The 23,575-nt window shown below is 37.1% G+C and overlaps 1 protein-coding gene across 2 annotated transcripts in view; it reads left to right on the plus strand.

Moving 5' to 3' along the window:
- Nucleotides 1-23,575, plus strand: part of pappa2 (pappalysin 2) — a 240,043-nt gene that overhangs the window by 25,614 nt on the left and 190,854 nt on the right. The gene's annotated exons all lie outside the window — the stretch shown is intronic.

The following is a 23,575-nucleotide window of genomic DNA, read 5'->3' on the forward strand; positions in this document are numbered from 1 at the left end:
ATTATCTTAAATCGCCAAATGCTCATCCCTATCTTTAAAAGAATTTTCACCTCCTGTTCAGCATTCACAGTTAACCCTGCTTTGAAAGTGGGTCTGTTAGTGAGTATGGAGTACTCAGTCATGCTTAAGTGTGTAAGAAAAGTTGGAAATATTCTAAAAAATGAATGGTCAAATAAAAAAAAACTTAGCAGGCAATCAGTAGAAATAAAAATACTCAAAGAGAAGACAAAAATGTCAGTTGGGGATTGAGGACAAGGATATATATGGAAACATGGCATGGTGTGACAACAATCCTAGATAGACTCTGTCTGGACGAAACTGTGCAACATTCTTGTGACCATATCTCAGTTCTGGCCAAGGATTTTAATTATGAACCCATACCACTTTCTAGGCCACCTTAACCCTGATCAGGGTCACAGAGGTTCTGGAGCCTATCTCAGCATAGAGTGCAAGAAATGAACAATAGGGCACCAGTCCTGCACTGGGGAACACACTCACTCACATACACCATACACCTACTAGGGCCAATTTAGCCTTACCAATCTACCTGCATGTCTTTGGACTCTGGGGGAAACAGGAGCACCAGCGGGAAACCCACACAGGCATGGGGAGAACATGCAAACTCAACACTGAAAAGAACTGGGACGTGGACCTTAGAGTCCTTAATGCAAGGCAGCAGCTCTGCCACGGTACCACCCAAATTATGAAATGGTAACCTACTGTAAATTTATTTTAATTATGACTATTAATTATTATTCAAATTAAAAGGTAAATACTGAATTGTACTTGGCCACACATGTTTCACAGATTATTCATTCTATAACTGGTGGGAGATGCTGTTTATGGAGAAAGGTACATGAATGGTTAATGACACATTAATTAGTTGAAAACTGATTTAAACTGAGTAGTCAAATTGGAAGTCTTTCTAGAATCCATTCTTCTTACCAGTGTACTTACCTCTGATTTATAAACACCTTCTTAAACACTTTACATATAAGGTGCATTAAGTATGTTTACTGCCTGGACCCAATCTGGTTAACCGGTTTTCTCCACATACTTCACTGTGATCTGGATGAAGTGGGCTTTGATAATGAATTAATTCATAAAGGAATGAATAAATACACATTGCTATTATACAATTCTGCAAAAAGTAACCAGCATGTACTGTATATTGCTCTAATTCATATGAAGCCATTCTTACTAAACTGTGACTTTGATATATTTGTAACTGAATTCAACAAAACAAGCAGAGTTCACGGAAAATTCACAACAGAATTTGATTAAAACCTATACATACATGGAATAACCATAAAATAATGCATTTATACTATTGGACATGTGGGCGGATATCAGGGTTTGCGTCCCTGGTCCTCCCTGCGTGGAGTTTGTATGTTCTCCCAGTGTCTGCATGGGTTTCCTCTAGGTGCTCCGGTTTCATCCCACATTCCAAACACATGCACGTTAGCTGGTTTGGCGATGCTAATTTGGCCCTAATGTGTGGTTTGTGTGTGTGTGTGTGTGTGTGAGAGAGTATATGTGAGTTTACCCTGTCCAGGGTTCGTTCTTGACTTGCCCCCAAAGATAGCTGGGATAGGCCCCAGCACCCCCGCAACCCTGTTCAGGACAAAGCAGGTTAGAAAATGACTGACTGAAAGGACTGACTATTGGACATTTTATTTTATTACAGTATGACACCCTAATTAATGTATCTGAGATATTATGAAATCGATCATCTTGAAAAATTCTATAAAGTCAAATTGAATAGTCTCTACTGACTTAATTTTGTTTATTGTGACTGGGAACTCAGTTATGATTAGAGAGGTAGACAATTAAGTATACAGTAAGATAAAAGATCCCTAGCAATGACCACACTCATAGCCAGGCCATGGGAAGTGGGCATCAGCAGTGGCTGCTGTGCCTTATAATTTGGTAGGATGACCTAGAAAGGTAGCAGTAGGGGTGTCTGAAAAGATATGGAATGAATTTGCCCAGGACACCAAAGGGGAGTCAACTGCATTTGTCAGGACTGTCTGTCCATCTCCTTCATAAGAAGATGAAGCTAGTGCTTGTTTTTTTGAAACCCTGGAGATAGATATTCTCAAAGTGTATACATGGAGGAAGGATAGTAGGGAACAAAAGTTTTTTTTTTGCTATCAAATTTTTATTAAGTAAACAGTAAATACAAGTTACAGTAAATCAAACATAACACATGAAAACATCAATACAAAATAAAACACCCATCCCACTACACAGCCCCAAACAGCACAAGTTAATCAAGGAGGAAAGAAGGCACAGCGGCACACTGGATAAACTATTTGGACATCACGCAAAGCTACCATCCAAGTGTGACTGAACGTGTTGTATTGAGATTTCCAACTTAAAGCCAGGCCTAACTTTGCAGTGGTTGTGTACAAATTGAAAAATCTTTGCTGGAGAGAGGGAAGAGGAAGAACAGAAGGATCTAAAAGAAGGTAAACGTGAGGACTAAATGGGGTATAATAGGAAAGGACAGAAGAAACAAACTGCAGAACCAAAGAGTTTATGTCAGAAGTTCTGCAGTCCAATAAATGGCAGAGTGAAGGACCTTGATGTTATGCATGCCATCTTCTGCTAAGTGCTCTAGTGGACAGGTAGCGTGGAGGGCTAAATCCTTTATTTAGAAAACTAGGGAGAATGCTAGGAGAATGGTCTTGGTAGTCACTAGAATGTTCCTGGAAGTTGTCCTGAAATAAGGAGGAAAATTATTCAGTTTCAGTTCAGTTCAGTTCATTATAAATAAAAATATCAGTAAATATAAATTTTACAAATGACTAATAACATAACAAATACACATAAAGACACAAATTTGTTTAGATGTTAGAAAAAGAAAGTAGTTAACGTAAATGGAACCCAACAACATCTGTCCAATAACTAACTGTTGAACTATGGGCTATGGCCAGTTGATAGTGGAGGGTTTATGGCAGGATCTCAACTTAAGTGGAAGGACAGAGCATAGAGAGCTTGGATTTAAATGAACAACAATACCAGAAACTGGATCAGCCACTCTACCTGACAGATTGGACACAGAACCAGTAAGAGGTTATATTGTATACCTTGTGGCTCCAATATTCATCCAGCCATCCATCCATTTTCCAACCCGCTGAATCCAAACACAGGGTCACGGGGGTCTGCTGGAGCCAATCCCAGCCAACACAGGGCACAAGGCAGGAAACAATCCTGGGCAGGGTGCCAACCCACCGCAGGGGACACACAAACACACCCACACACCAAGCACACACTAGGGCCAATTTAGAATCGCCAATCCACCTAACCTGCATGTCTTTGGACTGTGGGAGGAAACCGGAGTGCCCGGAGGAAACCCACGCAGACACGGGGAGAACATGCAAACTCCACGCAGGGAGGACCCGGGAATCGAACCCAGGTCCCCAGATCACCCAACTGCGAGGCAGCAGCGCTACCCACTGCGCCACCGTGCCGCCCTCCAATATTCAGTACACTAATATCTATTTTTTTAATTAACCCTTTCTTTTATACTTATTTTGGCCCCCATGGCATTATTTGTATTCAGGAACAGCTCAAACACATTATTAGGAATCCATTATCAATATAAAAACTGGTAGTCTGAAAAGTATTCTGTTCATTTGGTTTCACTCTGGACTTCTGTAGAAGTTATCTAAGAATTTCATATTTGATGTTTCCCATGATTTCAGGTTAGATACGCTTATTTCTGGCAGGTCCCAAACTTTTAGATGGCATAATGCCTTACAAAAACTACTGTCATTACAGGAAAACCAAATCACTTACATGGTTATTATCATCCAGCACCAATCTGAGAAAATATAAATGAAAATTTGAAGGCAAGGAAATATCAGACAAATCTCAATAAAGACAGGTAGATGTACAAGTCTATGTGAAATGGGGTTCAATAAGTGAAGTGGAAAATTCTGCAGTCTGATGAAGTGAAAAGTAACTTTTTACCTCTCAACATAAAATGTGTTGTTTAATTTGAATTTAACCCTGTGCATCAGTCAAAGAACAGGATTCATATAATGGAGGACTGCATTGTAACAAAGGGCAGAGAAATCCAAAGAAATGTAACAAAAAAGTTAGAGCTCCAGGGAAAAAAAGGCATGCTTAAGTCTGTAATGGAGGCTTTGAGAGGAGATTCATCTCCTTCTGGGTTTGGGGGTGGGCTTACTGGGTGGTTTGGAAGGTAGGGGCAAATACTCCTGACATCCAGTAAAATAGCAAAATCAACAATGTAGTGTCTTACAAAAGAGAAAACTCTGTCGCCAAAGTTGAGTATTATTCTTCATCAACAATCTACATTCAAGTTGAGCGACTGATGAAAAATGGGCAGAAACTATAATCTAAAGATATGAGAAGTGATTAAAGAAAAGTTGTAAAACACTAGCCTGTACTAAGTCGGGGTTGGGGTGAATACTTAATATATTGTGTGAAAAAAGATCATATCTTTGTTTTAAAAATCGATAAGGAAAGATCAGTTGTCACTTTAACTATATAGTATTTTGTTGTTCTGAATGTATTGCTGCTCCCATTTTGGTACATACATAAGTTCTAAAAAAAATTGAGACAGATGAATATTTTATTGGCACTCTAAGATGGCTGATGGTACAAACATAATCTATCACTTAACATGTAACATGTGAAGAAGGTTGGATCAATTCTAAGGACTGTAGGGTATTTGATGTTACAGATTCATTTTCATCTACAGCCTGTCAAACTGGAAATACAGAATCTCACAATGTAAATGTGCACTTAGAGAATAAGGGAAAGAGATCCGAATGCCGACAATCTTGCGACATGTCTGTTCTAACCTAGAAGCACCTGCTTTTTACAAGCAGAGGGCTGCACTAAAACTCTGCAAATTTCAAAATGCACCTTGAACTGTACATAATAATGTGGCACCACCTAGTGGTAATTTTCTACTGTGATCATACCCACTACATCATACAGTGCAAGTATATAACTTCCATATAAAACACAGCCAGTGCTTCGGGATTTCTTTTGTTTCTCATTCAAGTAAATAATAAGCAAATGTTACGGTAATGCATACAGTCTTTATAATCCTAATGATTTCTCATTCTTAAAGTTATATTAAGTTATAAACGTTCTTAATAGGAAATAATCTTTCATCACTATAGTGGAATACTTTTTATAATGTTGGGAACTGCTATTTTGAACGACACACGGCATGATCTTATCATGATGAAATTCATAATAAATTAAAGAGGCATTTGATCTTGTGTATTGCTGCAGTAACAGTTGCATAATGTAAATAATTATCAGTGTGCTTGTAGTTAAGCTTTAAAATAGCTGGCCAAAATGTGTCCTATTTTTCCAGCTCTAGCTCTTTTAGAAAAAGCAAGGAGCGCTTTTTTTTCCACTGCATGATAAATGATTGTACTATTGTAGGTCATAACCTTATTATAATGTATCAATTGTAACACACATTTTTCAAGCGTTATAAATAGCTTTGTATGACTAACTGAATGACTATTCATTGATGTGCTAATTTTTCCATGTAGTATGCAAGAATTTGTATTGCTGTAGTTTGTTTCCACGGTCAGGTGCTGTCATGCTAAGGTGAAAAGCAAAGCAGGACTTTTTTAAACAAGGCACTGCACCATATTCTGTATCTGTTCTTAAAGAATTCCTGCTGAGATGAATTGGGCCCCAATGATACATTTGGACAGGAGGCCGAAAACACTTGGCGGCACCAGCGTTGTTTTGCTCTGGGCTGCCTTGTATCAATCCTTTGAAGAGTGCAACAGCAGCTCAAAAGCCAGACCTAGCAGGAGGAGGAGGAGGGAAACGGAGATAGAGGTGATTGCCAGATTGAAGGTATTCATTTTTGGCTTCCAGCTCTAGAAAGTCAAAGATGCACTCGTCTCTTTTTATTTTATTTTTTTCTTTTAAAGGCAAAAATAAGATTTGCACTGAAATAATCCGGCATCTTAATAATGCCCCAAACCTAATGGGTGACTCTGTAAAGAGATGTTTGTTGAAATCCAGTTTGGATGTCTGAATTTGAATTCCTTTTAAACAGGCAGACAAGTAAACAGAAAGATAAGTCAGCCTTGTGGCTTCATGTGGCATTTGGACAATCTTGTAACCAGCCTTAACACCCTTGGTGAATGAATAATAACACCTTGTGATACTCAGTCAGGCATTTTGTGTCTGGTTTACTGGCTGCTTTCCTTCTATGTACTGTAGAAGTCTGTTTTCCAGCTATTTTAATATTCCTCTCTTTCTGTTATCAATGTTTCTCAACTTATTTTGATTTAAGGAACACCCTTCCCCTCTTTAATGATCACAGCCTCATCCTGTGAACTTCATCAGAGCTCCTACTCTGCAGCGGAGAACCTGCATTTTCTTTAAATAATTTGGTGAATTTGTTTGATTACTGTCTTTAAAAGAGTAATAGTTATGAAAAGCTTTAAGGTAATTTGGATAACAAGTATGCATGCATTATGTAATCCACCTTTATATTTATTTGGCAGAGGAAAAGATTTTCTAGCTTTGAAAGTACGCACTGCACATTCTGAAAAGTACAACAGGTGCCCTTGACCCCTTTGTTAGAAAAATCTTTGAAGTAACATACTTTCTTGTTTTAAGAAGTGGAAATAAATGTAGTAAAGACTCTTTTATCAACACTTTCGTCACTTTCTTAGCAGAAAATATTCTGAGATCATTCCCCAAACTAGGAAACCATAGTAAAAGTTCTCATCCATCCATTTTTATTCTATTAAAGGGTTGTACAGAACGAGGATTGACAGCATCAGCATTGTGTGTAAGTCAGGAAACAACCCAGGATAGTGCACTGGTTGAATTCAAGGTATATATCCTCTACACCATGCCAAATTACAGTTTCCAATTTTACCTATCATGTCCATATTTGCGATGTGGGTGGAAAACCATAACCAGAGTAAGTCTATGCGAAATGTGAAGGATGTGCCAACTCTACACATACAGTAAGACCACCAGGAATTAAACTCAGGTCCTCAGGGTTCATCATGCTGGCCTAGAATATAAGTACAAGGCATAACATTCTCAAACATGTTAAATACAAACAAGGAGACTATTCTGAAGGCATCATGTGCATGGTACAAATGTTGGGTGGAAAACCATAACCAGAGTAAATCCATGTGTATATTTGGAAGACTCTACACATGCAATAATCAGGACAGGAATTAAACCCAGGTCCTCAGTTAAACATTTACATTTATATAGCACTTTTTTGACACTTAAAGTGCTTTACATAGAAAGTAGAGAACCTCTTTGACCACCACCAATGTGCACCATCCACCTGGATGATGCGATGACAGCCATTTTGCACCAGTACACTCACCACACTTTAGCTATTAGGTGGCAAAGGGATGACAGAGGTAGTTGGCTAATTAGGGACAGGGGATGATTAGTTAGCCAGAATGACTAGGCTGAGGTGGGCAGTTTAGCCTGGACATCAAGATACACCCTACTATTTTTGAAGGATATCTAAGGATCTTTTATGTCCACAAAGAGTCAGGACCTCTGCTTTATATCTGATCCAAAAGATGGTGCCAATTTTTACGACACAATGTCCCCGTCACTACACTGGGAATTGGGATCCACACAAAGACCACAGAGTAATTGCCTCTTGTTGGTCTCACCAACACCACTTCCAGCAGCAGCTCACAGTTTTCCTACATGGTCTCTCATCCAAGTACTGGCTGGGCCCAAACATGCTTCAGGTGGATTTCCTGTTCTGAAGTGCATGTGCTATGGAAAGTTGCATCATGCTAGCCTAGAATAAAAGTTCATGGCATAACATTCTCAAATGCGTTAAATCCAAATATGGAGCCTATTCGGGAGACATCATGTGCATGGTAGGAACCAACCCTGGCTGTATACATTCACACTCAGATGCAGCAAATTTAAAACTGCTAGTAATTATAATGTTTTCCTTGGAGGTGTGTAAAGTAGTACCCACAGAAAACCCACAAAGACATGGTGAGAATATGTAAACCATTGGGTGCAGGATTTAAAGTTTGCAGTCTTTACAGAAATGTCAGTTTATTGCCATTAGTTTTGTAAGTCCCATCATTCAATATGTAACTCTGAGATGGTCCAGGGAATGTTGAGGCTAATATGATTATTCCAACAGATCACAAGCTTACATTACTGACTTAGTTTTTTTATTAATGCAACAAGTGTTCTGCTTGGATATTTAACCTTCACAATAGTATTGAGTCAATTCTAACCAGTTTTGTGTTTGAAATCAATAAAAGCACTAAAACAGGGGTGTCGAATTCCAGGCCTGGAGGGCCGCAATGGCTGCAGGTTTTCATTCTAACCATCTTCTTAATTATTGATCAGTTTTTGCTGCTAATTAACTTGTTCTGCCTTAGTTTTAATTAACTTGACTCAGACCCCCTTAGTTCTTTCTTTTTCTTTAATTAGCAGCCAAACAATAATGAGACACAAAACGAGCAAACAGGTGACCAGCTAACCACATTATCTGAACATAAAGAAAGGTGATGGCCTCAGTAAGGTTGATCTCTCAGGTATATAATCAGAAACAGAAAATCAACAGTTTGGGAAATGTCTACTGTAGCAAAATAAGGGCAGCAGCAAGCCGTGGAATTAAGTAATGGGTTTAATTAACAGCAAGAATCGGCTTCCCATTAAGGAACTGGTTGTAGTTTGAAAACCCCATTTCGCTGGTCATCTGTTGGCTCGTTTCATGTCTCGTTTCTGTTTGGCTGCCATTTAATGAAGAAAAGAATCAATTCAGAGGACTGAATCCTTAAAAACAGGGCTATTAAAATGAAGGGAAAAGCAGTTAATTAACAGTGAAAACAGGTCACTGATTAGGAAAAGGGTTAGAATGAAAACCTGCAGCTACTGCGGCCCTCCAGGCCCGGAGTCCAACACCTGTGAACTAAAAGCACCCTATATTTAATCTGTTCAGGATTAAACTTTCTGATCATTCTACATTTCCCAACATTAATGAAAAGTTAAAAAAAGTTAAACATCCCATTTGTACAGATTCTAAAAAATGTTTATCTTGCAATGTCCTATGGGTCAGTTTTCACCCAGAATTGACTTAAATGGATTTTCAGTTCATATTGTTGTTTACCACCCATAGAAACATCCTAAAAGTCATCTTTTCATCACAGAAATATGAAGGTTTTCAGTGAAGTGACCTATAGTAAGTTTACAAAAAAGCAAAAAAGTTTCCAAATGTCACATTTTTGTACCACTGCTACACATGTTGAACATTGTCATGTCCTTCAGAACAGTTTTGATCCACAATTGAATTTAATGGACTTTCCAGTACATGTAGGTTATTTGTATAGCACATTTTCCATACAAATGATATAGCTCAAAGTGCTTTGAAGATTTTAAAGAAGTAGTTTAATTCAAAGAAAAACAAATTAAATAATATGCATAAATAATATACAAAAAATAAATAATGCACACTTAATTAAGACAGTGCAAGTGGAGTGGATGGACTAGGATTTCAAGGGGGTTCGAGGTTAATTTCCTACCCAACTGGGAAGCTGTAATGGAAGGATGTGGATGGATAGGCATCCTGGCTGGTTTAGTTGCTGGTAACTCTCCTGGTTGGGAGTCCATAATGGGCTTCCTGGGGCCATATATTCCCTCTGTACACAGGATCGCAGCCACCCTTATATGGAACTTCCATTTGTAACCCCGCAGGTGATATTGGGAGCTACAGTTTTGAGAGGCAGCCCTGTTGGGGTATTTGGGTGTCGTCAGGCGGAGCTCCAGGGGAATGCTAGCCAGAATTTGAGGACTTTCCACCATGAAGTAGTTTCGGTTCAAAAGACACCACCTCATCTACATCATGGAGTCAGAGTCAGGAGGAGTTGGATGACACTCTTGGAGGTGTAGTGTAAGGAGACAGAAGGTGACCAATTGTGTGTGCTATTATTGTGCTGGACTGATTTAACTTTGTGAGAGATTTATTGTATATTAAACATGCTTTTATTTTACCTGAAATTGTGTTTGGCTGAGATGTGTCTGGAGTTGTGGGGTGCCCACTGGTGGTCACAGCAGATATATAATTAAGATAAATAGAGTCCTTAAATATAGAATTAATTTTTTAAGTATGTAAATGACAGTCCGATGATAAGATCAGTTGGTCAGGATGGACAAAAAAAATAAAAATAAAAATCTGTAGGAGTACTGGGCTAAAAAGACCGCCATGCCCCCACTGGGCATTCTGACTGACATAAATGTTCTTAAGTAGTTATTTATTTATTTATTTTTTAAAGACTTTATCGTAGAGGATTTGAAGCAATGGATCCCGTGGCTGGTTGGTGTATTTGCTTTCATTCAAACATTCAAGCATTACATATGGCAGCACAGCACTTTGATCAGGTGGTAGTGGTAGCACCACAGAAGAACTGGAAAAAATACAGAGAAAAATAAAGATTAATAAAGAATGCAGATTCATTTCAGAGTATGATGATTCTATGCATATCTAGTTTATTAAGTGTAGAACAAAAATGTAGCTACAAAAAAGCCAAATTAAAAAGTTGTTTTTTAGAATTTTTTTTAAAAAGATCCACATTGTTAGCCTGATATATCTCTCTTGGTAAAGTCTTCCAGAGTTAGGGTGCAGAAAAACAAAGGGGTGCCTCACCACTTCTTTTATGTTTAATTCTTTTAATAAGCAGATTGCTATTAGAAGATCCAAGGTTACAACTTGAAATGTAGGGGGATAGGCACACCAAAATAAGTAGAACGGAGCAAGATTATTTAAAGCTTTATATACCATCACCAGTGTTATAAAGTTAATTCTAAAAAAACACGGGTAACCAATGTAACCCGTAATGCTAAAACTGGTGAGAAGAGCTCAGAAAATGAATAGAAGGGTAAATGTGTAGTTCTAATTAATATTTAAATACAATGAATGTCCTTGTGATGGTCAGCCTATTGGCAAATCCTGTCCAGTGGTGCAATAACATGACCTCTTAATAAGTAAACATAGAACTCCTCACTATTATATTAATGTATATAAACAATGACATATATTTGCACACATATGTAAATATTTTATGTATAGTGACCAATAGGGCACTTTGGAATGATGCATCCACCCAAAAAGACACCTAGGGCCTCATGTATAACACGTTGCATAGAATTCTTACTAAAAAAATGGCATATGGATAAAACTAGAAATGTGGGTATGCACAAAAAATTCAGATACATAAAACTGTGCGTAAACAAAGTTCTACGCACTTTCCCTTTATAAATCCCAATTGATGTGAATTTTAACGCACATGCACAACCCTACAGCCCCACCCCTCCCAGAATTTCGCCTATTTGAATGTGCAAATCAATATCAGCGTTTTGTTAAAAGACAATGGCAAATGCATGTGTATGAAAGAAGAATTTCAGTGAATGCAAAATGGAGGACCTACTCAGTGAAATGGAGCCATGGATAAACATACTATTTGGTGGCATAAGCAGTAGCATAAGCAACAAAAGGAACCTGATGGAATAGCACAGCATGGCAGTGCCCGAAATTAGAAAGAAGTAGTCATCAACATAAAAAGGCGAGTTGCAGCCCATCGTCTGAGTGTCAACACCACTGGAGGAGGTAGCGGAATTCTGGGGCTCACACCTTTTGAGCAGCAAGTTGCTGCAATTAATGGCAAGACATTTATATATCTTGCCAAAACATTAATGAGATGCCTTTTTGCATCACATATAATTTGCACATTAATAGAGTGGAAATGCTTTCTATTCATTCTCTGAAGACCCCTTTATAGCAATGCGTGTGCAGTCGGTCGCTCCGATTACATTTGGTAAAATGGACGTTGCTGCGAATTGCGCTTTGATTTTTGCCCATTCAAACACAGTGTAAGGAAATCTTATATATCTATATGACAAGCATTTAATATCTTTCCATACAGCTGGCATGGTGCAACTCAGTGATGATTGAGAAATACCCGATTGGTCACCCAGTTCACATTGAAAAGCTCCTGTGGCTAAAAACCAGAGGGTGGACAGAACTTGCCTAAGGAGCAGGTACAGCACAATTCCTCAAAGTCTGCCTTTGTAAAGCCGTCCCTAGTTCAGCACGCAGCTCCAACAGGAAAGCTCTTGAAAGTCTAAATCGACTAAGAAGCCAGTCATCATCATGGGGCAAGAAATTAGTATGATCTCTAAATATGGGCTCTCATCTATTTCTTCCATTTGCAATGTCTTCTAACAACGGTAAAGCAGCCATTGTAGTTGGAATAGTTTGGCAGTTCCACACACCATTATATTGTTACAGATTGTTTACAATCATGTATTTTAAACTTGTAAATAATATGAAGTTAATTTCAATGTATTTAATAAAGCCTGTGTCATGGATGCGAATATAAAAAAGAAAGGAAAACCACACAGAAATAGTTTCACTGCTTTAATGCTGGGAGCCGCCTGTTTACAAAACCAAGCAGAAGCCTGTGTACGCATGGTCTGAGGCTGCCGTGAAAATGTGCATGACATTATGTCAAGTTTAGTTTTTATACACCTCAATGTGGAAACAGGCATACGCAACATTTTTATGCATACGCATCATTTATACATGAAGCCCTTGGTCAGTGCAGTCACTGGTTAAAAAGTAGTTTATTATAAATAAAAACAAATAAAACAGGGCCAAGTAAAATGGAAGGAGTAAAAGATAACCTGAGCTAACTACCCAACTCTTTAATAACATGTTTTTTCTCGCCTTTTACCATACAGTAAAGACAAAATGGATTACGCTTAATGCCTGCTAAAGCCACACAAAGTATGCTCTCTAAAGTAATATTGAGTTGGTATTATTAAAGTAAGTATCAGAAGTGCAGCAATGCATAATAATGGATGTGTAACAATTTAAAAACATTCTGAACATGACATTCTGCACACTAGACACATATTCTACACTATCACAATGATGTTTAAGTCTCTGTTTTGTATGCCAGTAAGCAGATAAAATAAATAGAAAATAGTTGTGTTATGACTATCTGAAATTGATAAATAAACATGGAACTTTTTCATTCTTTCGATGCTAGTGGATGTATCATTTAATGGCACCTATCCATCATTCCTCCATCTAACCATTTACAATTAGTGCAGCCCATTCTGGCTACCATTGGCTCAAGGCAGGAATCACTACAGGGCACATTCAGGCAGCAATAAATTCACACTCAGCCTAATTTTAAAATTTTCATCTTGAAATTATGGATGAAACATATGCTCAAAAAGAAAATCTATATGGACAAAGGGAGAACATGGCCTTTCTATGCAGAAAGATGCTGGAGCACAAAATCAACCCAAGTCTTAAGAGTTGTGATCAACAACAATCATGGTGCCTCTCTAAGCTGATATCAACCTTATTAAAGGCATGACAATGTCTGTCAAAAGTGTACATGAAAGTTAATAGTGTGCCAACAGTATAACTAAGCTTTAATGTGTGAAGGATGGCTGCAGTCCTGTGATATTCTGACTTTCAGCATCTGGCTTTTTTATGAATCAAAATAGTCAGCCTGAGCAGTATGTCAGGTTGTTAGATCTCACGTTTATTTGCTTGTACCACGTACAGCCATTCATAAGTTGAATTTCCAGAAGTGTAAATTTGTATGGTTTTTCAAAAATAGTGAAGATTAAAGAAAACCATGCAAGAAAGCTACCAAAATAAAGTGACCAAGGCTTTAGATCAGAGTTAATAAATAAAGCAGTGTCACCTTTGAATGTTTGTGCTGTACACCAATTATTAAACAGATGTGCCTTTCAGTATAAAAATAAAAATATGTTGTAAGTTAATAGGATGATACCCATTACACATGTCTTGACATTAAAAAAAATGTTGCTTTGGGGCAGAATGCAGCACTGTGTGATTTAAACCAGCATTTTTAGTATAGGAGATAATAGATAAACCACAGGCAGACCATAACTGTTCCTTGTAAAATATACAGAGTCATAAAAAACTTTAATATATTTTCTATGGGTTGAAATGTTATTTACCACATGCTTTTTTTAAGCATTGGAGGAAACCTTTGAAAGAGAATTGTAAAAATATGTACATAAAATTTTAAAAAGAGGACAGAGTGATCCTGCCTGGCTTAGTCCAGAAAACACTAGTAGCTTCTGGCTAAACATAAAATCTGTAGTAGGCCTCAAAAACGGGGGCAACATTTGAAAAATAACCTGTCTGATAGTTTACCATGAATATCTAGGGCAGACATGCAAAAAAACATTTATTTATTTATTTATTTTGCCTTTTTCAGGTTGATAATTATTTATTCAGAAATTCTGTTTTCTCAAGCCAGGGGAGAAATGCTGGGGCTGCATTATTTTCTTTGGCTAGCAATGGCACATTTGAAACCCTCAATCTGACGAAGAAAAAAAAATAAGAATTATGAGGGACTATTTCTGAACAAGGCTTAGTACCTTGAAAACTATTAAAAGGGTGACCTATCAGATATGCACAATGGGTTCCAGCATTTGAAGTCCATTGTTAGTGTGTGAGTTTATATGTATGCTTGTAATATTTTCTAGTGCTTGTGTTGTGAGTGCAAGAGTAAAGAATTTATATTGCTGGTGCTTATCACTTTGGTTGGCATATATTTTACTTATGTTGTCAAGAGCATGGGTTTTTCATTACCACTCTAATGTGCATCCTATGACAAACTACATTTTCATGTTTGCTTGTACACTGTATCATATATTATAAAAGGATTAAACCCATTTTGTTCTCCCTGTACTGTATATAAAGTGATAGGGGCTGAGTGCACGAGGGGTTGTGGGCAGGAGAATGAAACGCAGATTATGGCAGCCTTTATAGCCTTCTAAAAGCCCAGCTTTGCCACTTTTTTCCTCCTCCTACTACTCCTCTACAACTTGACAAGTCCCAGCCTATTTCTTCCCAGATTACAGATTACTTTTGTTAGACCTTCCAAGTCACCTCGTAAATAAACAGAGATTAGGGCCCAGCTGGCAGTGCCTTTACTCTAACACTGGCATGGGGACATGTGGTGTCATTACCATTATATATTTCCCACTCTCCTTTGCATAAACCTTGCTCATCTTTTCTACTGCTTTATTTCACTCTTTCTTAACTTTGTCTTTCAGGACATAGATAGATAGATAGATAGATAGATAGATAGATAGATAGATAGATAGATAGATAGATAGATAGATAGATAGATAGATAGATAGATAGATAGATAGATAGATAGATAGATAGATAGATAGATAGATAGATAGATAGATAGATAGATAGATAGATAGATACTTTATTAATCCCAAGGGGAAATTCACATACTCCAGCAGCAGCATACTGATAAAGAAAATATTAAATTAAAGAGTGATAACAATGCAGGTATATAGACAGATTGACATACACCTCTATAACGTATTGTGTTTTATGGCACCTTAATTTTGGATCACACTGTAAGGCATAATTTCATACTGTATATGCACAAGTGCCCAAATCCTCCATTACACATTAATGATGGTACTCATTTAGATATTATACACTTTAATGGTGTTGACTACTTCTACTAGTAATTTAGTTTAGTCTTATATTGTACTTTAACAGAAGACAAAACACATGCGCAGATTTACAAATGAAAATTAGCGTATGCTATCCTAATGCAGGATGTTCATAAGAATGTAGTGATTTACTTCTATAAGGTAGAAGTACATAGTAAACAAGTATGGTTGTATCAAATGTTTGAAATATTAAAATGTGTACTTCAACTTAAATGTTGAAAGATTCAGTATTCACAATGGTAAAAGAAAAAACAAAAATAACATCATATTTGTAATCACTGACCTTAGTAGTCTAAAATGACACCTCACATGCTTTTTTAACCTTCTGGGAGTGGCTCTTAGAGGGCTAGGATCACTGGTAAAGAATAAAATATTATTCTTGTATATCTCTATATATAATACGCTACCGTGGCTGTTTGTTTGCCTGTCCAGGATTTTAAATCACCTGTAGCTCACAAACCGTTTTAACTATTGACCTGAAATTTGGTACATATATACTATGTGACATCAACTATCCGGTTTCAGGGTGATGATTGACCTCCACGGTTATCCTCTTTTTTTTTATTTTATTGTAGAGTCAACTCTCAGCAGCGGCCAGCAGGGTGGCCGTGCGGTGCATGCGTACAGGCACCGTTCTCATCCCTACCACCTTCGCTGTCACTTCCTCTACCTCTTCACATCTTAAATCATTCTTGAGGCAGATTGAAGACTTAAGTGCCAGCTCAAGTGAAAAATTAAAGAAAAAGTACTAAGTAATTGCAACACAAACACTGACTTAATCAGTTTTAACATGAAAAGATGCCAACAAAAGAAGAGAAGAAGCGGGTTGCTAGGGTGGAGAAAAGAAGAGCTGCTCAGGAAGCAGCAAGCGCATCAACCTCTGAGCAAATTAATGCTAAATGTAGAGAGAAAGAGTATGAAAACTAGGAATGCTCAAGTCAAGTGTGTTCACTGCACGTTATCGTGCAGTGCGCCATTACTGGTTCTTATAAAATATGGTACCATGGCTGTCAGTTTGTCTGTCCAGGATTTTAAATCACCTGTAGCTTGCAAACCATTTGACTTATTGACCTTGTTGTACACATATACAACGTGACATCTACTATCTATTTTCGGGGTGATGATTGACCTCCAAGGTCAAAGGTCAACCCAGGAAGGTCAAGGTCAAAAATCAAATAACCTGTAGCCTGAGTTTGGTACACATATGTTTACTATGCTGAAACTCTGCACTACAGCTTTATATTAAAAGTGAAGAGTTTTGGAAATATTACACTTTTTATTTTTATTTTATTTTATTGTAGAATCAATTCTCGGCCGCGGGCAGCAGAGCGGCCGATGCGTACAAACACGTACTATGGTCAAGTCAAGTGTATTCACTGCACGTTACCATTGAGTACACCGTCACTGGTATTATAATATTCATGATCATCAACCTTGAAATAGCAAAAAAATGACACTACACATGCCTACTGTATATTACCAATCCCCATTTCTTCAAAGTTTTGTGTAAAGAAGTAAATTTAGCCCCTTATATATCGTTAGTGGTGAACCCTTGTGGTTGGCTGATGTAGCATGCTCAACTTCAAGTCCTTCTGATCAGTTCTGATGAAGACACCTACTGATGTACCCTTAATATAAGGGTGTAAAATCCTGTACAAACTATGATCCAAAATGTTCTGAAAATGAGGGTTTTTTGAGGTCTAGAAGGCTAAAAACAGGGGAAGTCCAAAAAAGCTTAATATCTTGTATAACTAGACATGGACAAATGAAACAGTATATCATATGTGGACATTTTCTTGTACCAGTCAATCAAGAGGCACCAGGCAAAGAAAACTGATTTTAAAGTGTTCTTAAGTAAATCTTCTTTCTCATTATGTTGGGAATTGGCTGAGCCTCCACACCTAACCCTTCCTTTTGCCTCAGTCCCTTCTGTGAATATTGCATCAAGAAAGTTAAGTTTTGGTTAAGTATTGCTATCTCTGTAATAGTCACCTTCTTACTACCAGGCTAAAGAACAGCTTTTACCCCAAAGCAATCAGCCTGTTAAATGCACAGCGATCACTGCCCCTTCCTAGAACAGAAACCACCACTGATTGAGCTGAACTTCTGCATCCACCACACAGTCACACACTTATACATGACCCAAGTGGAACTCATGACCATTACATTGACTGTAAGTCTCACTGTGACTTATTTACTATCTATCTATTTATGCTTATATTTACCTTTATTTTTACTCTGTGTATATTTTTGAACTGTTAACAGTAACGGTGCTTCTCATAGTTTAATATCTACTCTTATATAACTTTATCTAAGGCATCTATAGGCTTGCTCTAAATTATATTTCATTGTATTATATAGTGACAATAAAGGTATCTTACATCTTACATATTCAAATCTTTCTTCACCTTAAATTCTTTTTATTTATTTATTTTTTTGTTTATTTTTGACCTTTTTCCTTTTCTAGTGAACTTACGTGTTTGGGTTTCAGCTTTTTATACTCTTTTAGTGTTTTCATCCTTTTTGGATTTTGATAGTGTTTTTATATGTCTGCTTTTGACCATTCTCTTTGGCTAAGACTTTTTATTTAAGCCACATAAAATTAACCATTTTGCTCTGCCTGGCTTGTCTAGATTTGCAGTGTAACCAAGGTGCAACACTGCTGGCTGATTTTCAACTGGCATCCTAAAATACTGGTTGAAACACACTAGTTTTCATAAATACGGACAAGTCATGCATCTGTCATTGTTGATTCCCAAATAAAATTCTGAACTACAGCTTAAATGGAGTATCTTGTTTAAGGAAGTGTTATAACAGAAAACCTAGAAGAAACAAGAAAATTATTAATAACAGATAGACATGATAATTTTGTTGTCTGTGCCATTTTGTATACTGACAATAACCATTAAAAAGATGCTCGTGGCAGACAGTTGTATTTTGTAAAGATTTTGGTGCTGAATATTCTTGTGTTTTGAACTTAACACTATTTGTGCTTGTCGTAATTGTCTGGAATTTTTAGACAGAGTGTGTCATTTTTAAATTCAAAGATATGAAGGCAGAGCTTTTGCTCACAACAATTGGCATAAACCCTCTCTCATGATAAGATGTCATGCACTTTGGCTGGAATAATTTCTTACCCATTGATCCTGAAACATAGTTTACGGCTTACTTGATGTATTTAATATTTTTATGCCATTTCCTATGAAAGTCAAGTTCTTTTTTCACAAAATGTTGATAAGACTGCTAAAGCTAATTTGTGATATTGGGACTTTTAGAACTTTTGAAATTAATTAGATCGTATGGTTTTTATCTTAGTGTTTAGGCCTAATACCTTGCATTCAAAGCAAACATTAAATTATATACACACCCATTTCTCACAGTAATCCTGGAAAGTGAAAAACACATATAAGACTGTGTCCTCTTATAAGTAACACATACTGTATACAAACCTTTATTGGCTTTCTGTTTTACATGGCACTCCTCACATTCAGGGCGTGTTCCACAGTAGACAGATTTTAGGGTTCGCTTTGTGGTTTCTCACTAAAGTACAACATTGTATAGTAACAAAGTGGAAGTACTTTGGAACTGTACTGTAGTATGTTTTGAGAATATTTCTGTGTTACAGGAATATACATGTACATTTTTCTTCACTTTTATTTAACTACCTTTTCAAATGCAGTTACTTTAACACTTGTATATTTTTTGCTAGAGACATTTATTATCAAACCATCAAACCAGAAAGCACTTGACTACGCAATTATGCACAATGCTTTTCTCATTTTTCTAAATACAGCTTCAACTGATTTTTAAATGTGCTCTGCTGGCACTCACACTCAGTTATCTCAGTTATCTACTCAGTCATTCCAAGTACATCACCCGCAGCATGCAGTACAGGACGGGGTTGGATGTCGATGACGTACAGTCCCAATCTCAGTCATTCTCTGAGCTGATGCCAAGTTCAGACACTGTCCTCACTGCAGCCTCTGAATGGGGCGGGTTTGGATGTTTGTGGTAAGGCTGAATATTGGAGATGCCCAATCCAACTGTCAGTTATTTCCACAACTGATACTGCTGTGTTCAGACACTGTTCTCATGGCAGCCTGCTGAACGGGGGAGGGGGGGCTGGGGGGTGGGTCTGTTGGGCCCTTAACCTGCAATTGCTGAGCGCTTTGAGTAGTAAGAAAAGTGCTATATAAATGCAAAGAATTATTATTAATTATTGATCATCCTATGGTATCCTGGGCATCATGGCTCCAACACAGTTCATAAACTAGTAGACAGGCTCGTAGAAATTTTGAAAACCAATTTCAGTTTTCATGAGAAAAGGTAGCTTGAAACTGATTAACGTAAATGGAACCCAACTGTATCTATCCCTTGAAATATTGTTGAATTTTAGACTTTGGCCATCTGATAACACAGGAGTAGGAAAACAAAGACTAGTTAGCAGCATCTCTTTGGGTTCAATGATCAATTATCTTCTTCTTCTTTTGGCTGCTCCCGTTAGGGGTTGCCACAACGGATCATCTTCTTACATATCTTTCTGCATCTTGTTCTGTTACACCCATCACCTGCATGTCCTCTCTCACCACATCCATAAACATTCTCTTAGGTCGTCCTCTTTTCCTCTTCCCTGACAGCTCTATCCTTAGCACCCTTCTCCCACTATACTCAGTATCTCTCCTCTACACATGTCCAAACCAATGCAATCTCATCTCTCTGACTTTGTCTCCCAACCGTCCAACCAGAGCTGACCCTCTAATGTACTCATTTCTAATCATGTCCATCCTCGTCACACCCAGTGCAAATATTACCATCTTCTCCACCCATTCCACCCTGCCTGCACTCTCTTTTTCACCTCTCTTCCACAATCCCATTACTCTGTACAGTTGATCCCAAGTATTTAAACTCATCCACCTTCACCAACTCTACTCCTTGCATCCTCACCATTCCACTGACCTCCCTCTCATTTACACACATGTATTCTGTCTTGTTCCTACTGACCTTCATTCCTCTCCTCTCTAGAGCATATTTCCACCTCTCCAATGGTCAATTATAATAGAGAATTTCAAAGATAAAGTCAGATACTCTCGCAGTCCTGGAGACCTTGGTTAACTGGTTGCCCACCTCCTCCTGGGTGTTCTACAGTACAGTTTGTGCTGGAGCATCTAATCTGATGACAGAATCTTTCCACCTGATGATTCCAAGGTTCCCAGTATTTCAGATGACTTTTCCATGTGCATAAAGCAGCTTAGTTATTAATTAGGTATTTGCATTATAAAAATTCACTGTACAAAGCGGCTTACAGAAATGAATTACCATTTTCTTAAGGCAAAGAAAGCCCGAGCTCTGCTCCTATTAACGCCTACCCCACCGAATTAAGATCGCTGCTTCAAGTTGCAATTATTTAGTTCACACACAAGGAGAAAGTAGTCTGAAGTATTTTAAGTTAACCTTTTTTGACTATATATAAAACAAGGAGAGATTCCATATTTACCTGCACTTTTGATAATTAAACACACTTAACACACTTTATTCAAAGTATCACTAGCGCAGTGTCTCTACCTGACACTTGCAGTCACAGAAGTCCATGTGTTAGAAAGTGAAGCAGTTCATTTTCAATACTATGAAAAGCCTTTTGAATTAAACAAAATAAATTGTATATTGCAAGATAAAACATGTCACCTGGAGTATCCTACTCATGTTTCGACTAAAACCAAATCCATTACCCCATTAATAGAGTGTCCTTGTCCATAGCTAGAGAAAGGCGCTAGCTGCAAATGAAACTGAATAAGATAAGACGATGGTTGGATGAACGCCTGTAATTCTTGGACCTAAAACTTTCCAGGGAAGCCATGACTAACAGATCTCCTCTCTTCCAGATTGGGTATAAGCCACTAATCCGATTTATCCCTATAAAATGTCCAACACAAACTATATTTAAATGCTTATGCTTTGCTGAGCCTGACACACAATGTGAGTGCAAATCTTAAATACACTGAAGCCTACTGTGGCATACTCAGCACACTGCATAGAGAGGCGATGAGAAATGTTAGTTTTTCTTTGGGAGAAGAGTCAAACATGAGCAGCTACTGTACATATACTGCTTCCAGCTGGCACAAGGAATAGATGAGTGGGTTCTTGAACGAAAAACAAATATATTGTACATCATCTTGTGCTACTTGGTTTTCCAGTAGAGCTAAGCACTTCTGTCTCTGGTTCTAAATGAATTTTAACCAAATGTGTCTGCTAAAAAGCGGCGTTCAAGTATGTAGTTTATGCAGTCTCCCTTTTCGGAAACATTTAAGCATTTTCAATTCATATACCAGTGTTTGGTCTTTTAGAATAATAGGACATGTAAAGCAACCCAATATATAATTATAAATAGTTTATTACTCAGCTAACCAAAACTTGCCATTATGGAGAACGTACCAAACACTTGAACTGACCTAGAATCACGTGAAGGTTTTGAAATGTATCATCTGTTTAGACCAATTATGCATTTCAGTTCATAAACAGTCGCTGTTGTAATGCTTAAAAAGTGTATCAATGGCAGTGCCGTATGCACATACACACTTTTGTGGGTTACTTTAACACTATAAGAATTAATTAAAGGCTGGTGATTTTGATGTGATATTTACCCTAAAGTAAAAAGTGTGATATTATATTGTAACACATTCACAGTATCCTGGCATGTTTGCAGGTGATGAAATTTTATGTTAAATAGCATATGAAAGTATGGAAAGAAAAGCCAAAGGCAAAATCATACAAAGTTTAATTTGCTCAACACTCATATTCACAAAACATACTGCATTATATTATTATATTTAAACTTCATGCATTCAAGTTTATTTAAATGGATTTCTTACTGATTTTCAGTATGTGCTACTACACATAGTTAGAGAAGAGGTGGATAGGATTCTTCACTTTTATTCAAGAAAAATGTATAATTTGTATGTGATATGACTTTACGCCATCTTTGTCCAATTTTCAGTATATCCAAGGAAAACTGTCTATAGAATCAATTCAAAACTGCAATCAATAATAACAGAAAAAATGTTTGAGAACTTGTATCAATTATAATATCAAAATCATTATTACCTGATACAAATATATTTATATATTACATAGTGAAATAAGAGCTGACTTGGTTGATGACATTGAAATGAATACAGTGTATTGAAAACAACTTACACAACCAATAGATAGATAGATAGATAGATAGATAGATAGATAGATAGATAGATAGATAGATAGATAGATAGATAGATAGATAGATAGATAGATTTTGCTTTTTAGAGAGCTCAATAAATCAATAATTAAATAAATACACAGTGTGATCTGAACACATACCAGAATGACTAAAAAGCAAGAAAATTAAGAATAAAGAAAACTTCTGACACAGTCCCAGTAAGGCATTATGCAGACGTATCGCTGTTGTTATGAAGGAGCCCCAGTAGTATTCTTGACACACTTCTGATAGTCTAGCATTTATTGCAAGATGGTTTCATGCTCTTGGAATTTAAGTGTAATGGTTTTAAAATAATTTAAGTGACAACTTAAAATTCCTCAGTTTTATTTTTAGTTCAATTAATTTTATTCGTATATACTATAGTGTCCTTTTCTGAAGACAGCTTAGAGCACTTCGTTAATCAAAATATTCTAAATGAAAGTTGTTCACCATGAGTAATAATTTGATCAAACTGTAACACATAAAAAAGTGCCAATATCAGTCATGAGTAAGGACTATGGATTAGGATGTCAGTAGATTAGAAATGCAGTTGTATTTGATTCTGTTTTAATATTTAATATTAACACCTCAAAATGCAAAATCATTTATGTTTAGTTAGGTTATATAGTGTGTACAGTATTATTAAAAGAAATCAATATATTACTAAGCCAAGTACCACTGAGTAAACACAGGTCATCCTTAAGAATTACTACATTGCAGTCTACCAGAACAGGTTTTTTTTTCTAGCAAACAAATACTAGGAAATAAACCATTAAAAAATCAATA

The sequence above is a fragment of the Erpetoichthys calabaricus genome, chromosome 10 (genome assembly GCF_900747795.2).
Source record: "Erpetoichthys calabaricus chromosome 10, fErpCal1.3, whole genome shotgun sequence".
NCBI lineage: Eukaryota > Metazoa > Chordata > Cladistia > Polypteriformes > Polypteridae > Erpetoichthys > Erpetoichthys calabaricus.